Raw genomic sequence first — 10,872 nt, 5'->3', positions numbered from 1 at the left:
TCATATTATTTCATATTATTTCTATGGTGTTACTGATATTGTCTCATTTTGTCTTTTTATCTTCTTGAGCCGAGGGTCTTTCGGAAACAGCCTCTCTACTCCTTCGGGGTAGGGGTAAGGTCTGCGTACACTCTACCCTCCCCAGACCCCATTAGTGGGATTTCACTGGGTCGTCGTCGTCGTATTTGCGAAGGAAATTTCTTCATAAAATTTGAACAATTAGATGAGACGACAAGAGAGAACTAAGACAGGTCCTCTTTTTCGCTCCGTCCAAACCTCTCAATCCATTAACAAGTTTCTGCTATACACAAATTTTAAACTATGATCCTACGAAGAGGGACAATCAACAATACCCTATTTTTGCTAGATATTGAGAGATTAATACTAAAACAAAGAAGTGGGGTTGATAATAAAAAGAAATAAAGTGCTCCCTCGAACTCCCTATAGCAACAACCAGTTTGGTCAAGCATTTAGAGACCAATCAAAACTCTGATAAACAACATTAACAGGGCCACCATCACCCATAAGATGTGTCAAAAGACCTGCTTTAGTTGCATCTAGATAACCTGTAATCCACTTTAGAATTTCCTTTTCCTGTCCAAAATCAGCACTGTACCTGCAAAAGGAATTATGTGGTACATAAGACTTTTGAATTAGTTTGCCAAGCAAAATATCAAGTTACAAAGGTAATAGATGCAAGACTAACATGCAGCGTGGCCAAAAGAAAAGATATACTGTAGTACTGTATATTGGAAAATCAAAGTACCAAAATTTAAAAGGTCATGTATTTTTCGATAAATCTTGGGGTTGAAAAGAAAACTATCAAAAGTAAGGGGGAATAATGGCCATCAGAGAACCAGACAGACCCTCCCCCCATTTTTATCTGGCCAATTAGAGGATTCTGTAGTTAAGAACTTTACCACTTGATCATTCGGTTAAGGTAGACAGTTCTTTTGGCCAAATCCACTTGCATTCCATCATCCCTCTGGAAATACTCTCTTGCAGCATATCTTAGTTCAGACTCCACACTTTGAGGTGCGAAGAATTTTACTGCTGGACTTGATCTTGTTGCATTGCACAGTCCAAAATGGATTAACGGATTAACTTTTGAAAAAGCCATCTGCAAATTGAAAATATATTAATACAAAATATGAAAGATAATGCTGAATTCAAGTTATAGTTGGCAGTCTTTCATAAAATGGTGTGAGCTCCATTCTTAGTTTCTTACTTTCAGAAAAAGAAAATAACAGAACATATAGTATTGAGCAAAATGCTGAAATTTACTCCACGGTGTCTATCACTCCTCGAGTGACTTAAAAAGTTGCAACAGTTCTTACAGAAAACTAAGAAACAGGGGTTACCTCCAGACGCTCGTCTCTGCTAGGGAAGGGTCTCATCAGCGAAAAAGGAGCTCTTCGGTTGCTTCTAAGTATGCCATCTTTTAGCCCTGATAGGGAATAGGAATAAACCACCTACTATGTACTGGAACTCAGAGAAAAACGCTCTCCTATCAATCATGCCCCCAGGATGACCAACCCTGATCACAGCATGAATGGCCATCGCATTATGCAAGTTCAGAAAGAAGGCTAGCTTCTCATCTGCTGTAAGTGTTAGGATGTTCACCCTGTGGAGATCCTGAACCAAATTTATATATCTGCATTTAAAAGGCAACAGAAAGATCAGATATCATATAAAAGCACCATCTTATGACTTAATATAAAAGGAGCTTGGTTTGTGTTCACTAAGAAATAGACTTTGAAACCTACTAAAGAAAAGGAATGGATTAGCTTTTCTTGGATATATGGAGAAGCGCTAGCTTTCTGGCTCTTAAGGGATGAGTTCTCAAAAGATATTCTGCAAGCTATTATCCACAGGAAGTTGACTATGAATTATGAGTTGATGTCAGCATGATGCGAACCTGGCTAATATATCAAATGGATAAACTCACTTATGACAAGGTTTGAGACTAATATGTTCTATCAGCAGATGATTTCACCTCCACTGACTTCAAACCAGCATGCTTTTCAAAGAATATGGGGTCTTGCTGCTAACATTCTTCTGCCACAATATTCATTATGGAACTATCCTAGGGATGGAGGAGTTGTGGATGTGCGCTAAAATTAAGTATCAAGAAGGGCCTTACATACTATGAGTTCAAAGTTCCAATTTGCAGCATAGGGCCACATGATGCTTTGGGATTTCATTTTTATTTGTCAAAGTAGATCAAGAATCTTTAGTGACTGCAAGTTTCCATTAGGTGCACTGGTCCTTTATCAGGATATTTTTAAAATAAAGCAAGGTGAGCATATACGTAGCTTACTTAAGCTGGCAGGTGCAATCAACAGCTACCATTACATACCATACAAACTCCTAGGGAAAGCTTTCAATCCTCTTAAAGAGGGTGGTGCACCAGCTTGAGAGAATTTTTATATGTTTTTTGTGTCTGGACTAGACATGACGCAGAACAAATCCAAGGTTTAATGGGAAGCTACTAGTGAATGGAAGGCTTGGGCATGATAATTTTCAAGATATGGAATGTTGCAATCCATTTTGAGACATCTTTCAGCCCATGATAGCAAGATAGACATACTGTAGATGAAATGAATCTGCACTATACTACTGGGACAAAAGATCTCTGGGAGGCCGAAGTTCCATCTGATTGCCCAATGCCCATGGTGTGGGAGGAAACAATTTGAAGCTAAGGCACATAGGTGTATCTCTGGTAGAATGGGTGCGACTAGAAATTGTTGTTCTACCTCTTTCTGGAATGAACCCCTTTCGCATCCATTGCGACCTGTTTGCTTGAGTTTTACTGATACTGTACTCAGATCTCTTTAGCTATCTGCTGCAGCTAATGTCAGTTATATTACACTTGGCAGTAATATATTCCCTATAAGAGCCTGGCTAGTCGCAGAAACTGCAAGGTTTCTGTCTGCTCTTTCTCAAGCCAAGTGAGCAAAACGTTCTGCAATTCCATATTTTGTATAAAGATATTCATATGGAGCATTGAAGTTAACCTGTTTCTAGAATGCGCTAAAGTTGCAAGTTGAAATATGGCTGCTGGGATCAGCCTTTCTCTGATATTCTACTAAATTTGGTTAGTTAATTAATATGAGAAGTTTTCAGAAGAACGACTAGAAGGTCATCTCCACGTAGGCATATTACAAGTGTCATAAATATGGCCCCTAACTGGAAACAAATGGCAAGATCAAGTGGAGATGCCTCTAAGCTGTTATTTTGGGCACATTATCCTGTAGTGTAATAGTGGATAGCATGTAGCATCCGTTCGTCATTAATAAGTCATCTATATCTCAATGAATTAAAGAAAATCACTTTCCACATATACGAAGGTATACGAAGTCTTAGAGTGATCGTCCCTCTAAACGTTATTTAGCCACGAAAACCCCATATCCTTCATTACTGAAGTGACCAGAACACTTTCTGATCATGTCTTACAACCCTAACTTCTTCTGCGAATACATTTGAAGCTAAACATATTGGAGTAAGACATAGAAGAGCTTCAGCCCCTACTGTATATTTATTTATAATCATTGATTCATCTAAAAACATTTATCCTCATTATAGCGTGCTTGGCACAGAACTTGAGAGATTCATTTTGGAGATTCACAATCTTGAGTAGGAAATAGGGAAGACAGCTTTTGGTGCTTCTTCTGAAAGCCTCAATCTTAAGAAATGAACATCAAAAGGGAACTTTGCTCACTTCGAAAATATTGATTAGAAAAAATATGCACTTTTAAAGAAGCATTTTGATTTCCTATAGGGAATGATGCTACAAACAATCAACTCTTCGTCGAAGTAGCGTTTATTTATCACAAAAACCACTTCCTCCTTTAAAATAGTTTCCCAAAATCTTTGTTTAGGAACTGCATAACAGAGTACTATATAGAGAAGTGAAGCAAAGGACTTGAAGGAGACGGGCATTGGAAAAATTCAATGGGAAGCTCAAAAGTCCTTTTGTCAAAATAGTGGACAACAAGAGTAAAGATGTCCTATATATTCAACCCAAGGATTATATGAAGGGAAAAAGCAATATTTGGCAACCCAGCTGAAATTTTTTCTAGGATTATGAAGAAGAAAAGAAAAGAACAACAAACAAGTATGCATCATCTGCTACATGTTTGCAGATAGAAAAGAGTAAAACCAAAATGGCAAAATGAGATGCAGGCTGAAGTTGCTAGGGTAACTCTTATCAAGGAAATCTAAGATGGAGATTATTAAATTGAACCCACAAGTCAAATAACACAAGTCACTTAACAGTGTCCAAAAAACCAATAAAAAGCAGTTACCTCCGAAATTCTTCGCTGTTGCTGATGCCTACATAATCAAGATGATGCCGATCATCAAAGGCATAAGACTCAAGTAAGGCCGACATTACTTTGCCAAGCCTTTGGCCTAGCACAGCAGCGTCCTTGGGTTCATTGTCATTTGTGGATCCTCGAAAATTATAGCTTTTGGGAATGAAAGGCTCATGTTCAAGGAATCTATAGAAGTGACTTCCATCTTCAAATTCATTTTCTCTGAGAATAGTTAAACATAGTATAAAGAAGTGTTGCCAATAGAATCAAATCTACACTGATGACACCAGTCCTAAAGTCCTTGTAAAGTTCTTACCCGAAGACGTGGTGAATAAAATGCCTTCTCGACAGTTTCTTCCCAATTTCCACAGCCTACGTTAGATATCAAATAGTTATTACTCCAAAATATAGGCGCATGCAATTTCAAATCTTAGTGATTCTTAAAAATCAATGGCTTTCTGTCAGTTGATAAAGTATTGTAAAACACTGGTAGTGTTGAATGCACACTTCTCCATCACTCACGTTATAAGCTTTTAGATTTCATTTGGCATTATGCTTCCTAGTCTCCACATTGCTATACTTAAGCACTATGCTATCAATGAACCTAAAGTAACTTTTATGTTTAAAAAAAAAATTAAATTTGAACCACAAAATGATTGTGCCACTTTTTTTTTTTTACTCATGCTGGCTGGATTAGTGTTGTGCACACAAAGATGCTAAAACTCTAGAATCAGTTCCGCTAACAATCAGAAATCCAGACTAATCCAATTGTTCACCAGAAAGTTAATCTACTGGAAGATCATGGAGGGACGATTGAACTTGAAGCAGAAAATAAGTGAGCACAAAGAAATGTCAAAAATGTCCATTCATCTTTATAAAATATTGATAGTACTCAAACTAACTTGCGCACACCTCGATTAAACTACCGACCTAACAGAAAGTTACTCTACTGAAGATCGTGGAGAGATGATTGAACTAGAAGCAGAAAACAAGTGAGTAAAAAGAAATGTCATAAGAAAAATGTCCATTGAATTTTTTAATAATGATCGAATTATGGACTAACTTGCACACACCGACTATACCACCATGCTACCTCTAGGCATAGTTAAATGGGAATAAAAGTGTACAGAACAGAGTACATGGATCGAACTTTCTGGATTCAGTCTTGCTTCACTGAAGTGGAGCTCCACTATTCAACAAAGAGAAAGGAAGATGCGCTAATTCGGTTAGAGGACAGACACATAACCTAATATTTTCTTTATACCTCTAATAGGATTTGAAATTGTAGTCTTCTATGATTCAGTACCTTTCGGCTATACTCTTGGGAGGTACAAGATTGTACACCACCTCCTCGCCTAGACAAATGAGAAAAAATAACCTAACAATTTTTTGCACCAAATTGGACTTGAACACTAATTTCCTATGAAGTATGATTTATTTATTCTATCTTGGTTATTAATCGTTAAGCCATGCTTGCCGAAAATATTTTAACGGAAGTTTTCTGGCAACCAAGAGTGTCCATTCATTTAAGCTGCTGAGAACTAAAAAGTTTGAGACTATAGTATTACGTACCCCATGTTTTCGAAACTTAAAACTCTTTTTTGTTATCCTATGTTCCGAAACAAGGAAAGAAAATTGAAAGGAACGGAAAGTTTGTCACTTTTTCTAGCGAAAAAAGGAAAGAAAAGGAAAGGACGAACAACATTATCTACTCGGACATCTCGAGGCGAAACCAGGATTCAAATTTTACGGAAAAGGTCCAAAAATATCCCTAAACTATGGTATATAGCTCACTTTTGTCCTCCGTTAGTAAACTGGGCCAAAAATATCCTTCCCTTTAGCACAATGAGCTACTAATGTCCTTCAACCTAACAGCCCTCCACACAAGCCATTTTAATCCTACATGGCATCCATGTAGCTATGACATGACAGCCACATAAGCGGGCAGCCTTCTAAACCTGCTCCGAAACTCATTTCCGATGATGGCCTGAAACTCAACCTTTGGAGCTGGTGTTTTTGCGCGAGAAAGGGATGTTATTTTCTTCGCGTTTTTGGGTGGTTTTAACTTTTAAGTGAGGTTTTACGGTTGGTTTCTGGTAGTTCTGGAATGAGGTTGAACAACATTTTTTAGCTTCCATTTCGGGTCATTTTGTGGTGTTTTTGGTGCTTTAATGGTGCTGATTTCGCAGCTTGTTTTGCTACGTTTTTGGGGGTGTTCCGTGCCTGTTTCGCTGCTGAATTTGGTGATGTTTTGTGACTGAAGTTTGCTACGTTTTCACCGGAGTTTTTAGAGCTGAAAGTGCACAAATTCATGGCTGAAACGGGCTGGAGGTGAGTAGCTTTTTGGAGGACAAAATGGTGGCTTTCATGGCTGGTTTTTTCAACAGCAACACAGCTGTTTCGACGGCTATTTTGGGATCGTTTTTGGACAGAGAAAAGGGCTGCTTTGGCGGTGAAAATGGAGGCGCTAAAGTGAGGAAAATGGTGGTTCAAAGTTGCATTTTCATGGCTGAAAAATGGGATAAGTTGTTTTCATGGCTGAAAAATGGTGCTTCAAAGTTGCCGAGCTGTTTCGACGGCTGCTTTGGAGCAAAAATTTTGAAGGGAAATTGGGTCTAGGAAGAAATTGGGTTTTTGTTATGAAATGGAGTTTGGAGGTGGGGTTACTGCCAGATCTTTCTTTGGAAATGGGTTTCGAAGCGGGCTTAGAAGGTTACCCGCTTATGTGGCTGCCATGTCACAGTTACGTGGATGCCATGTAGGATTAAAATGGCTTGTGTGGAGGGCTGTTAGGTTGAAGGACATTAGTGGCCCGTTGTGCTAATAGAGAGGATATTTTTGGCCCAGTTTACTAACGGAAGACAAAAATGAGCTATATACCATAGTTTAGGGATATTTTTGGACTTTTTCTGCAAATTTTATGGGTTCAACTTTTAAGGGTTTAGTATTAAACCCATTATATGTTTAAAAGTTATGGGTTCATATCTACTAATTTACAATTTTAACGAATTTTTGCATATAAATTTTTACTCCACATCGAAAGTTATGGGTTCAATTGAATCCGTCATTTACGTACTACAGTGCCCCCGAGTGAATAGATTGAAAGTGAATAAAAGAACATATTTTACAATATTAATGTTAACATCGTCCTCACTTTGCTCTTATACCAAACAAAAGTTGTATATTAAGGAAAAGACTAAATCACGCATCTAGGATTATGACGAGGCAAATAAATGGCAACGCTTAAGGTGTCTACTTTCCAAATAACTTGTCAAATTAACCCCAGAAACATGCTAATGACTTCATCAATTGATTGAATACAATAAATTCCAAGTCAATTGATTGCACTGATTTCAAAAGCGTGTGGGTATATTCATTACCAGCACGACAACGACGGGACCACGGAATAACGGACCTTTTTTCAAGTCCTACGTGAGCCCAAGGTAGACGTGTGTTTCGGCAGAAACCGCGCCTGACTTTTATTATTTTGACTGTCATCAAAGCGGTATCGGCAAAGACTACTTTAACTTCAGGAGTTAAATCACTATGACCTATCTGCTTTAAACTCATTGCATTTTTTTTAGAACTCATTTCATTCTACTCCTTGTTATGACTTGATGAAAAAAACATGGTATTAAATTAACATGGTCTTAGTTTAAATAAGGGTTAATTTATTTATGAAATTAGTGAAAGTGAATCACTTCAAACACATATATCGTATTCAAATTTTTTTTAAAAACTGGGTGTTATATGAATTGGAGTATAGAACTCTTTGAAAGAAGAAAGAGATTCTTAAGAGAAAATAAGGGAATTTCTAAAAATCAAATTCACATTTACATTTAATTTATTTAATAAATTACTCATCTGTCGCGAATTGATTGACACTTTGTTGTATTAATTATTCTTTGAGTCAAATTGTTCCGCGCTACTGCAGTACAACAATTCAGAGGAGGCAAACTATTTGTCTATGCCTATAATTTCTCAAAATTATTTTTTATTATTTTTAGTTATAAAAATTGTGATTTGTACTACTTTTAATATAGTTACCAAAATTTAGATTATTCTAAAAAGTAAGAAATTAAAGTCCCAATCTACATAGAAATTAGATGAGTTGACCTTATCCCGAATCATGTTACTATTCTTTTTGAGAAACAGTACTTTTAAGGTGGATATAAATTTACATTAATATCTGCACAGGATAGGTTCCCCTCATTTCTTCAATCCTAATTTTATGAACGTTTTTCTTGTTCCTTTTCATTATTTTGTTATTCATCCAATTTATACTTTATGCCAAATTAGTTCCGCAATCCTTCTTGGAATAAATCTAATCAATTAAAAAATCCACATTTCAAAAGCATGCATAAATTAAATAAGATCAAACGAATTAGTTGAACATTATGTAGAATTAATGTTAACATAGCACATACAATATTAAGCATGAGGTTATTCGTATATTCAAGTCCTAAATCCGGTAAATGCATTGTAAGCACCAACCTGCAATCATTACCCCTAGTAGCACCAAACGATTTACCCCACCCCCACCCCAACCCCGAAAAAAAAGAATAGAAGTTCAACCGTCATTCAGCTGCCACTGTCGTTATTATTTAAGTTGCCCCCGAAGCTTAAATCGTAAACGGACCAAAAATTGATCGTGTATTTAAAATTATTACTCTACATGTCATGGGCAAATTAGAATTGGAATTATCACATTTTAATGTTAAATAGAATTTGATTTAGTTAATTCCTTTCCAAAATAAAATCTAAACATTCATGACATTACCAGTTAATTTTCTTCATATAAAATGGTGAAAGAGTAATATTTGAAACAGTAATGAAAGTTTAATCAAATCGAGAAACAAAATGTACCACAGGTTATAGAATATAAGAAAATTAAGACAAATTCAAAGTAAAGTAAAATAGAAAATGGAAATGGTTTGAAAGGAGCGTACCTTTCTTCTGCCGCAGTCCAAGTGGTGGATCAGAACCTCCACAAGCTCGCCACCGGAGAAGCAGTTCTTTACTAATTTCAACCTCATGATTCTGTCCTGTATTGGAAGCCTTTGCCTCAATATTCTCACTATCTCTACCATCTCGTCGTTCCGCTCCTCTTCCTCATGATCGTCGAACCCGTAAACCGGTGGCGCCGGTGCATCCTCCGGGCATTTTCCGGCCAACATGTCCTCCAACTTCTTCTCCAACATCCCGCTATTCCGTAGCGAATTCAACGCCACCAATCCACCTAACAACTTCTCGTTCAGAAATATCTGCGGCACCGTTGCACTTCCGGTCCTTTCGATTAATTCCTTTTCTCTCTCACGATACACGTCGACGTTAATTTCCACGTAGTTGAGATTTTCCTTGCGCAGAAACGACCTTACGGCGGTGCAGTCCCTGCAATTGGATCTCGAGAAGAAACTCACTCTTCCTAACAGCTTCGTCTTCCCTTGTTGTTGTTGTTGTTCTGCCGGAGGTTTTAAGTTCACGATCACTTTTAGTCCGGAGAGATTGAACTCCGTCACGGGCGATTCCGATTTCGGTACTTTCTCGTCGTCGAGGGATTCCCTCATCGACGACAACCGCTTCGTGATTGCCGAGGATAAGCTGTTGCTCTTCTCGCGGAAGAATTTGCCGATCGCCGGCATGTCGAAGTTCTCCGGCATGGACTTAGAACGATTCAGGTCACGTGGAGAGACGATAACCGCTATTCCAGGTGGTGCCTCCGGCTGCGGCAGCAAGTTATGTGGCTGGATTACACTTAATACGTTGCCGTTTTCTTTAACTGAATCGTTTTCGTCGTAAGAGACAGCTGAATTTATGTCTTGCGGTCCTCCGTGCGCTGCGTGATTAGCGGAATTCAAAATATTTTCTGTTAGAGTATTAACGGGATTTGAAATCACTGTCACATGACCTTTTGAAACGTCTATAGAAACAGAATCATTGGACTTTCCATTTTCATTACCATTTTCGTCGGAAATAATATCTTCTTTTGCTGGTGTGTAATCCTCATCAACCGGGGTAACGACGTCGTTCTGCGTTGGAGTAGGATCAAGGTTTTTGAAATGCTGCGTAGCTTCCTCTATCTTGGATAAATTCATATCCATTTTCTCCAGTAAAGGCATGGGTTAATGGATAGCGTTAGGAAGTGATGAGAGAGAGAAGAGGTTTTGAGATGGCAATTCTTAAAACGTGAAGAGGTGGAGAGAGCGGAGATAGCTGGGGCAGTTAAGTTGAGAGGAGCCAAGGAGGGGATACTATCTATAGACCAAGTGAAGTTTACTATTCCACTAAGAAATGGACGATTCAAGACTAAATAGACTGAATCGGAAGAAGTCAAAGAAGATTAATTACCATTAAGGGGTGATGGGATAGATGATGGGATCGTGAGAATGAAATTTTTTCACCAAGGTAGTGTTTCCCTTTTAATGAGTCATACGCACAGTAAATTCGTAGAGTTTAAAATAACTGTTGGAACTTATGATTTTAAACATTTATGATATAAATTTGACTGATTATAAAATCAGATCATTAGTATTGAAATGAAATGTCCCTTCGGGAA

General features: G+C 37.7%; 1 non-coding gene across 1 annotated transcript; it reads right to left on the bottom strand.

The window, feature by feature from the left end:
- Window positions 1-239: 239 nt before the first annotated feature.
- Window positions 240-10,599, bottom strand: LOC107798893 (uncharacterized). The gene is made up of 7 exons (XR_012702184.1): window positions 10,276-10,599; window positions 9,266-10,152; window positions 4,633-4,688; window positions 4,308-4,538; window positions 1,362-1,654; window positions 921-1,120; window positions 240-616 (listed from the first exon to the last, which is right to left on the bottom strand). It is a non-coding gene; the product is annotated as an uncharacterized LOC107798893 (transcript).
- Between the last annotated feature and the right edge of the window lie 273 nt (window positions 10,600-10,872).

The sequence above is a fragment of the Nicotiana tabacum genome, chromosome 18 (assembly GCF_000715075.1).
Source record: "Nicotiana tabacum cultivar K326 chromosome 18, ASM71507v2, whole genome shotgun sequence".
Classification (NCBI taxonomy): Eukaryota; Viridiplantae; Streptophyta; class Magnoliopsida; order Solanales; family Solanaceae; genus Nicotiana; species Nicotiana tabacum.
The sequence above is the reverse complement of the archived record's forward strand: the minus strand, read 5'-3'. Positions and strand labels throughout refer to the sequence as shown.